This window comes from Silene latifolia, chromosome 6, assembly GCF_048544455.1.
Source record: "Silene latifolia isolate original U9 population chromosome 6, ASM4854445v1, whole genome shotgun sequence".
NCBI classification, from domain to species: domain Eukaryota; kingdom Viridiplantae; phylum Streptophyta; class Magnoliopsida; order Caryophyllales; family Caryophyllaceae; genus Silene; species Silene latifolia.
Genome location: NC_133531.1, coordinates 74990019 through 75000168, shown reverse-complemented (window position 1 = coordinate 75000168; position 10150 = coordinate 74990019). Strand labels below are relative to the sequence as shown.

Sequence of the window (10150 nt, the reverse complement as noted above, 5' to 3'; positions counted from 1 at the left end):
TACTCTTAACGAGTAGTGAACCCGCAACCTATAAAGGTGCCATGACTAGTTCTGACTCAAAGCTATGGCTTGAGGCCATGCAATCCGAGATGGACTCCATGTATGAGAACAACGTGTGGGATCTTGTTGACTTACCTGCTAAGGTTCGTCCCCTTCAATGCAAATGGCTTTACAAGATAAAGCATTATGTGGAAGGTCAACAAGATATCTACAAAGCACGACTAGTTGCTAAAGGTTTCACCCAAGTGCCAGGTTTGCACTACGATGAAATTTTTGCACCCGTAGTCATCTTTGCGTTCCATTCGGATTATCTTAGCGATTGCCGCTTTTCATGACTATGAAATTTGGCAAATGGACGTGAAAACCGCCTTCTTAAACGGCTTTTTGGAGGAAGAGTTGTACATGGTACAACCCGAAGGTTTCATCGATCCAGAACATCCTAAGAAAGTATGCAAACTTAAGCGTTCCATTTATGGACTTAAGCAAGCATCTCGGAGTTGGAATCATCGCTTCGACCAAGTGATAAAAGAAAATGGATTCACTCGATCGGTCGAGGAACCATGTCTATATATCAAGTCGAGTGGGAGCAAGATTGTCTTCCTAATATTGTATGTTGACGACATACTCCTAATTGGGAATGACATACCTCTCTTAACTTCGGTGAAAGTATGGTTGAAAAACCATTTCCAGATGAAAGATCTGGGTGAGGCACAAAGAATTTTGGGCATCCGTATCTATCGAGATAGATCACGTCGAATGTTATCTCTCAGTCAGGAGTCTTACATAGACAAAGTCCTAGAGAGATTTAGCATGACTAACTCCAAAAAGGGGTTTCTTCCTATGGCTCCAGGGGTGCATTTGAGCAAGTCTAAGGCACCAGAGACACCGGAAGAGAAAGAGCGCATGGCACGGATTCCTTATGCCTCGGCTATAGGATCAATCATGTATGCCATGATATGCACACGTCCGGACGTGGCATATGCATTGAGTGTGACAAGTCGATTCCAACAGCATCCAGGTGAATCACATTGGCTGGTTGTCAAGAACATTCTTAAGTACCTACGGAGGACTAAAGATTGGGCTTTGACTTATGGAGGCGAACAAAAGCTATGCGCAACCAGGTTCTGTGAGATGCTAGCTTCCAAACGGATCGAGATGACTCGAAATCTCAGTCTGGATTCGTTTTTACTCTTAATGGCGCTGCAGTCAGCTGGAAGAGTTCCAAACAAAGTGTTACAGCAGATTCTACGACTGAGTCCGAGTACTATGCCGCGTCTTAAGCTACAAAGGAAGCGATATGGATGCGTCAATTCTTACATGGACTATCTGTAGTGCCTAGTTCGAATGACCCGATCACCATCTATTGCGACAATAGTGGTGCCATCTTCCAAGCTAAGGAGCCAAAGTCTAGCAACAAGTCTAGACATGTACAATGGAAAGCTCATCTAATCCGAGATTATGTGGAGCAAAAGGAAGTAGTGATAGAAAAGATTGCTACAGATGATAACATAGCAGATCCTCTCACTAAACCATTACGACAAGATAAGCATGAAGGGCACGTTAATTCCATGGGAATTAAACGTGTTCCTAAGTTGTAGTACTCTTTTATGGATTAGATTCATTCCCTTATGTACTCTATACGACATCATCGTTTTGATATTTATATATTTTGTTTTTCATGTGGAATTTGTATGACAATTTTGAACACCACAAAGTGAACTGAACAAACATTATATTTTTGGTCCTTAATTGCCCATATGATCTGATAACTCTGGCAATTATTTTGTGACGTTGGTTGATGGTGGGTTCAACGAGCCATAAGTCAAACGGTTGGTGACCAATCACGAGAGGCGAGTTATACGGATATCTCGTAGGACACAATTGTGACATCGACGTGGAGTCCTAAATGTTTTATAACATTCGGTGCCGGGTCGTGGATAGGACCTCCATGGTGATCCTAAGAGTCGATTCTTTTGACTATCAATTGTCTCTTGAGACTAAGCAGATTTTGGGTGACTTTGGTTTCTTTCTCACGGTCATCCGTAACGAGGGGGCCAACTAGATTTTTTGGGTCATTTCATGCGTGCTTAGATCGGAAGGAGTCGAGTTGAAGGAAATATTCAGCCTTTATCGGGTACTCGATATTTCTCAGGGCCACTCGAGGAGTCAGAATCGAAATGCATGGCCATGCTCGGATACGGATTCGTTTTATCAGTTAAGTTACTCTCTAGTCGGGGAAACCACTCTAGATACAGATCGATTGTAAAATACGACCTTTGCGGATCCGGATCTGCAAATTCTTTTACATTGAGTGGGAGAAATTTTTAAATGAATATGAGAATCGGTTATCGCACATACACTTGTACGGACAAGTGGGAGTTTCTTGGAGCTGTGTCCTCCAATTAGTGCGGATAACGTCATTGCACATACACTTGTACGGACAAGTGGGAGCTTGTTGGGGCTGGTGTCCTTAACAGTTAGTGCAAGGACTTATAAATCTCTAAAAGGATCAAAGGGCATACTTTTGGTATTATTATCAGTTGATCCACGTTTATCAATAACGGTTGGCTTGCTAGATAAGTTTGACGTTATTGTCATACAGATGGCGGTGATCAACTGGTCCCTAAAAGTCACACCTATAGGATACGTTTGAGAGATGTGACAGTATGAAAATACAGTCATGTTGATGCCAATTATGACTAACCAGTTAGTCGGAGTTATTGACTAGTAATTAGTCAAACGTGATGTTGAGACAATTATTTAATACGGATTAAATAATATGGGCTAAGGCGAATTAAACAGTTAATTCGTAAATTAAATATAAACGATTATATTCAATTAATGTATATTGAATTAATTATACAATATTGTCTTTGTCGGACATGTATTAATATTTAGACTAATCCGTGTTATTAGTCGATGGATTAATAACCGATAACCGATGACAGTTTATAATAAAACCCGTCATATACATTTTTAGCGGAATTGATCGGACCACGAGTTAATAATGAGGAGAAAGTGGAAAGCCCACTCCCTCCTCCATGAGACCCGCGGACCGAGGCAACAAAAAGAGAGGCTCCCTCTCCTTTTGACCTAATCATTCATTTTTGACAAAAACATTAGGGTTTCAGGGTGTTCTTCTCTGAAATTTCTAGATCTCACATCGAATAACCTCACAATAGCTCTCTCAATATTGCAAGTCAATTAGAGAGCATTTCTAGCACAAGGGCATAGTCTCAGACGGTCTTGGGTGCAACGATTAGGAGGAAATCTCAATTGATTTCAGTTCTTTACGCCGCGCATTAAAGGTCCCGAGGTTGATTCGTAATCTTTATCGTTTTCTATTGTATTTCGTTTATGACCATATTCACATGTTAAATTTACGTTATAATCCGTAAATTTAAAGGGTCTTATACGGATATAACCCCACACCAATGCCTTTGATGCTTGTTTGTCTTGAAGAGCTTGTTGCCTCTTAGAAAGGGTCTTCTTTTGGGGTGCCTTGTTTCCACCTTTTGTTCTTGCCATACTTCTTTGCTTAGTAACACCAATGAAAGCTTGAAATCTTCAATTTCTAGTAATGCTTAAATCGATTTAGGATAGATGAATGTTGCCTTGTATCCCAAAAATCGACTCAAAACTTGAAGATTTTGGTGTTTTAATCACTTGTTGTTGCTAAAGGAGTGATTAATTTTTGTTTTGAGGAAGTTTGGATTTGATTTGGTTGATTTTGGTTGAGAAATTTGATTTTTGTTGATGGAGAGGATGAGGGTTTTGGGGTTTTGGGTAGTGTTTGTGTTTGAAATAATGAAAATGAATTGGGAAGGAGGGCTTTAAAGACCCGTTAGTTTTGAAAAGGAGAGGGAGACGAGCGGATTCAGCCTCGAGACGCTCGGATTCTTCAGTTTCCGGGTTCAAGAAAAACGCCTGGGGACGAGCGTCTCGAAGTTAACACGAGCGGATTCTTGAGCTAGGACGAGCGTCTTCTGCTTGAGACGATCGGATTCCTTTCAGGGAGAAATCCCAAAAATTGGCAGTGTAAAGACGAGCGTCTTTTCCTCTGGGACGACCGTCCTGGTTGAGACGAGCGGATTCCTTGCTGGGACGCTCGAATTTTCAATCAGACCCAAAAATTAATTATGCAGCTTCACAAGACGAGCGTCTTATGCACTGGACGCTCGGGTTCATTTCAGGACAAGAAGATTCGCCTCGGGGCTGCTCGGATTCTTCCTCTTCCACACGGATTCAAGTCCATCCGTGGGTGCTTCGTAACCCGTGTCATTTCATTCTTCAATTCTTTTATTCTTCATTGTGGGGGCACTACAAAGGCATGGATAGCCTAGGCAATTGCTATCCCCACACTAAGGCAAAATACTACACATCAATAAACTCATAAGTCCCTCCCTCACTTCTCTCAAAATAATGAAAATCTTGATCAAGGCATAAAAATACAAATCCAAAAATGACAAAAATGCAACACGATAATTAAAATGCAAGTTAGGGAGTTAAAATATTTACAAATGGTGGTTTAGGGAGGACTCCACCAAACTCTCATCCAATAATGAGATGTCAAGGGGGCATGTTCTAGGTGTTGTTGATGTTACTCAACACCTTGAAGAAGTAGTCGAAAGCTTGTTCATTGACATGATAAAGATCTTCAATAGACCTTTGCACTTGTTGTACGTTCTCCATCATGTTCTTGGGCCATAGCATTACCGATATAGGGATTGAATATCCCTTCAAACTCATCATCCCAAAGACCGCATACTTCGTTCACTTGATCACTAAAAATGTCTTGAGTTGATGAAGACAACTCTTCTTCTTTCTTGTCTTGGCCAATGAGGCCTTCTTCTTCACTTGTCATGGGTGAGCTTTTCAAGCTCTCATTGTTGCAATTCCCTTGCTCTTTTGATGGAGCATCATCCACTTTATTCTTCCAAAGAAATGCCAACTTCTTCCTATCATCTTTCCGGCTATAGTGATCAACCATAAAACATGGTTCATGCAATCGGGGAGCTCTCATAGTCTTGTCAAGATTGAAAGTGATGGTTTTATCTCCCACTTCAAGGGTGAGCTCTCCATGTTTTACATCGATCACCGCTCCTGCGGTGTGCAAAAAAGGTCTTCCTAAGATAATAGGAATGTTGGAGTCTTCTTCCATGTCAAAAATAACAAAATCCACCGGGATGAAGAATTTGCCAATTCTTACGGGAACATCTTCCCATACCCCTAAAGGTGTCTTTGTTGATCTATCCGCCATTTGAAGCGTGATGTTGGTGCATTTGAGTTCTCCCATTGCTAGCCTCTTGCTTATTGAATATGGCATGACACTAACACTTGACCCAAGGTCACATAAAGCTTTGTTGATGGTAGTGTCACCAATAGTGCATGGAATGGAGAAACTTCCCGGACCCTTCAGCTTTGGAGGTGAACTTCCTTGAAGAATGGCACTACTTACTTTAGTGAAAGCAATAGTCTCAAGCTTCTGGATTGATTTCTTCTTCATAAGAATATCTCTCATATACTTTGCATAGGCCGGAACATGATTGATCAATTCCGTGAATGGAATCGAGACTTCAAAATTCTTCACAATCTCCATGAATTTTCCAAGTTGGTCATCAAACTTAGGCTTAGATTGACGACTTGGGAATGGAAGTCTAATCACAATAGGCTCCTTTTCTTTGGTCTTCTCTTCATCCTTCTTTGAAACTTCTTGAATGGTGGGTTCTTCTTTTTTAGAGTTTTCAACAACTCTTTCCTTGTCACTAGCATTCACAGCATCTTCATCAACGGGCCTCTTCGGCCCTTCATACCTTGTACCACTCCTCAAATAAATGGCACTAACCGATTCTTATCTTAGGGGATTACCTTGAGGTGGTAATTGCCCCTTTTGTCTTTGTTAACTTGAAGATGCTAATTGAGACATTTGGGTCTCCAACATCTTTGTGTGAGCTAGTATGTTGTTAATGGTGATGTCTTTTGCTTGGCTATCCTTTTGCATTTGAGTGAAAAACTCTTGTTGGTTCTTTTGCATTTGGAGGACCGCTTTTTGAACATCAAAACCTTGGTCATTTGATTGAGTGTATGGAGTTTGGTTTTGGTAACCTTGGTTTTGGTTGTAAAAGGGTCTTTGATTTTGGTTTCTCATTGGAGGTGGGGTGTATGTTATTTGAGAGTTTTGAACATTTTGGCTTTTGTATGAGAGATTTGGATGGAATTTGGTATTTTCATTGTAATAATTGGAATAAGGGGTACCACTCTTGTGTGCTTGAAAAGCATTCACTTGCTCACTTGTTCCCCTACATTCACTTTGGTCATGTCCCAAAGTTCACAATTCTCACATATTCCACTTGGAATTGATGAAGATGCCACCATGGCATTAACATGTTGCTTTGGTGATTTGGAGGCTTCTCTAAGTTTAGCCATAGACTTCTCAAACTTCAAGTTGATGGTATCAATATGAGCACTAAGTTGAGCACCCAATTGAGTTATAGAGTCCACTTCATGCTTTCCTCCTCTAGTATCCTTCTGAGGTCTACTATATTGTGAGTTATGGACCGCTATTTCCTCAATCTTGTTCCATGTTTGATTATCGTCAACTTCGGTGAACATACCATTTGATCCCATGTTGAGAATGTTTCGGGAGTCTTCATAAAGACCATTCCAAAATGGTTGTACCAAGAACCACTCGCTAAGTCCATGATGAGGACATGAGCGACAAGTTCCTTTGAATCACTCCCAAGCTTCATACAAAGATTCTTTGTCCCTTTGTTTAAAGCCCGTGATTTGGGCTCTTAGCATGTTAGTCTTTTCCGGAGGGTAGAACTTTTTGTAGAAAGCAAGAGCCAATTTCTTCCAAGAGTCAATACCAAGAGTAGCCTTATCAAGGCTCTTTAGCCATTGTTTCGCGGTACCAATCAAAGAAAAAGGAAATAAGACCCATCAAATTTGGTCTTGAGTCACTCCGGTTTGTGAAATCGCATCACAATAGTCACAAAAAGTTTCCATGTGAGAATGAGGGTCTTCACTAGGCATCCCCTCAAATTGGCTTCTTTTGACTACTTGGATAAATACGGATTTAGCAATGAAATTACCGGTCAAGTGTTGTGGTGTGGGAGTACCATTTGGTAGGTTCTCCTCGGTTGGTACGGAATGTGATGAAAATTTAGGCATTGTGGGTTGATTTTGTGGTGGGTTTTGTGTTGAGTTCTCCTCTCCTTCTCTTGCAAAAGGGTTGATGAAGTCAATATTGTTTGGTTGAATATCCACAATCTCACAAATACCTCTCAAAGTATTTCTAGGAAGTCTTCTATTGGTTGTCAAAGTCCTTTCAAGTTCGTGATCAATGGGTAACAAGTTACCTTGTGATCTTCTAGACATGCACAATATCAAACAACTCGAAAATAATTAGAACAAACCTTGAGGAGTTTTACTTCCCCAAGGCAAAGAAAGACACAACTAATAACAATCAAAGAATATCAAATCAAGTTAACACCGTCCCCGGCAACGGCGCCATTTTTGGTCGGACTATCGTTTTCGGTTACTTGTCGTTAGGAGCACCTAGACCAAAACAATATTTATAACTTCACAAACTACTCTACTATTAGTAAAGAGGTAAGTAAAGGTCGGATCCCAAGGGACGGGTATTGATGTAGGATTTTTGATTGCAAGTAGTGGTGTCTAAGGGTGTCACAATTTGGGTTGAGATAAGAAGATCACTAAACTAAATAACAATGTAAATAAACAAGTAAGATGATTAAAATGAGATGTAAACAATTGATTAAAAGCACTAGTGTAACACCCCCATATCCAGAGGAGCCTTAACTAGGCCTTCTTAGCATATTAGGGCATTACCATCTCGGTTGCCCGAGGACAGTAATAATAAAATGTCGATAAAAGAACTATTATGTCATATTACAAGTTATTTAAAACTAACTGATGATATAAAAGATACAACACAAAGGCTACTCGAAATCTCGTGAAGACTCATCCCTGCCCGGACTCCAGCTATCAACGATATCAACACCTGCTAAGACAAACTGCTCACCATAAGGGATCACGGCAGACACATAAAACAACAAGACAACCACACAAGGTCAGTACTGAGATAAGATACTACAATGCCAACAACACCTAACAATATAATACAACACAATCAGTCACACACAAGCACACCCACACCGATCAATCTCTGTCACCGACATCCCTTTGGACCAGACCACGCCGATGGGGGACCGCAGCCGTACCCACCAAATCCCCGCTCATCATACCGAGCGATAACAGTGTCCCATTAATGTGCACATCCCCTCCCGTGGCGGGTTCCACAAAGGGCGAAACTAGGGCGTTGATGCGTGTCTAAAATATGATGTTTCACACTTTATTCTACACGCATTTCAGAGCTCAAATGTGCAATATATGCCATTATTTCCCTATTTTCCTCTACTTTCGTGTTTTTGTCCATTATTGCAGAAATATGAAGAATTGAGCGGAAATCGAGCCGAATCCATCCCTAAGTAATTAACATTGCATTTGACATGAAGTATTGACTCGAGGAATGAGCTTGGTGCGCGTTTCAAGGCCTAAAGATAGCAAAAGCATGGGTGTGTACGAGTTTAACGAGCAAAGAAGCATTTCACGATATTGCAGCCCCATTCAGATGGCCATATCTCGAGTTCTAGAGCAGATAATCAAGTGATTCCAATTGGAGGTGAAAGCTTATCCTCTTAGCTTTCCAACGCCACATAGAACGCCTGATTTGACCAAGTAACGAAGAAATAGCAGCTATTTTATGATCGGTGCGCTGCTGAGAATCGTCGAATGAATGCAGTGCATAAAGACCTTGTTGGTCGATCGATCGCCTCGTGGTCGATCGACCACTCCACGAGCTGATGCGCAATTTAAAAGACGTGATTAAAGCCCATATGTAATTAGGTTTTGGGGAGAGTATTACGTGACTTTGCTATATAACATAATACTCCTCTCCTGTATTAGGACTCAGTTTTTATTTCAGTTTTAGACTAATAGTAAATTAGGGTTCTTTAGTTTACAATTATTTTCCTTCAATAAAATTAAGTTACTTTCGCATTCGGTTCTGGAATCCCTTCTCTGCAATTCCGTTCGGTATTTCCGCTGCTCTTATTTCAGTTTCATTACTCTTTTTGTTCTTAGTTTAGAATTTCTAGAGTAGTAATCCCAAAAGCCAATTATCGTTTATTGTTATTTGCTTATTTAATTATTTCAAGCATGAATCCAGTAGTTTCATTCATTAATTTTGTCGTTGTTTTTATCAGTATCATGTCTAGCTAAATCAACCCCGCTAAGATGTAGGGGATCTATGGCGTAGATGGCATTAGAATAGGTGACCTCGAATTAGGGCTTGGTCGATCGACTGGCTTAACTAGTCGGTCGACTGAGCCGGTTGGTCGATCGACTGGGGTAGTTGGTCGATCGACTGACTTCGCGTCTGGGTTTGCTTTGTTTGTTTCGTTAAGTGCTTTATCTTTCAATGAGACCGAGAGGAGACTTGATAGATGCTTAAACTTGACCATCCCATAGATCGAGAGATAGGAATGGACAATAATTAACGAATTAAAACGACTAAATTGCTAAGATCGAGAGATGACGTGATTTAGTTTGCATTAGGAATCTTTAATCAAGAACGAGAGTTAGTATTAATGAGACTTAGGGATTAGTAGCATAGGCCGAGAGGTAGCTACTATTTAACATGGACCGAGAGGACTTGTTTTCCCCATCCTTCGCGACCGTATTTCGAAGTGACCTAGGATTATGTGCCATCGCAGCTATAGTGAACCGACCGTCTTAGCATTTCTTTTATCATTGTTTACCGTCCTTATTTACTTTTATTTGTTTATTTAGTTTATGTTATTAGTTTTAGTTATAATTCAAATCAAAACCCCCCAGAAAATTCATAGACTGAAATAAGACAATTAGAGCTCCCTACCTCCCTGCGGATCGACCCTTACTACCGCTTGCTAGTTGTAGTTTGGAAATTATAAATATTATTTTTGGTACTCACTTCGACAGGTATCAGGCGTGAAGCAACTCCCGCAAGTGACTCCACTCAGTCGAGAACGCATCTCGAGAACCAGAGACAAACAATCACAACCATCAACAGCAATCAATCAACAAC

At 40.7% G+C, this 10150-nt stretch overlaps 1 non-coding gene across 1 annotated transcript; it reads left to right on the top strand.

Annotated features, from left to right (window-relative positions):
* The first annotated feature begins 6694 nt into the window (after window positions 1–6694).
* Window positions 6695–6801, top strand: LOC141589349 (small nucleolar RNA R71). The gene has a single exon (XR_012520291.1). It is a non-coding gene; the product is annotated as a small nucleolar RNA R71 (small nucleolar RNA).
* The last annotated feature ends 3349 nt before the right edge of the window (window positions 6802–10150 follow it).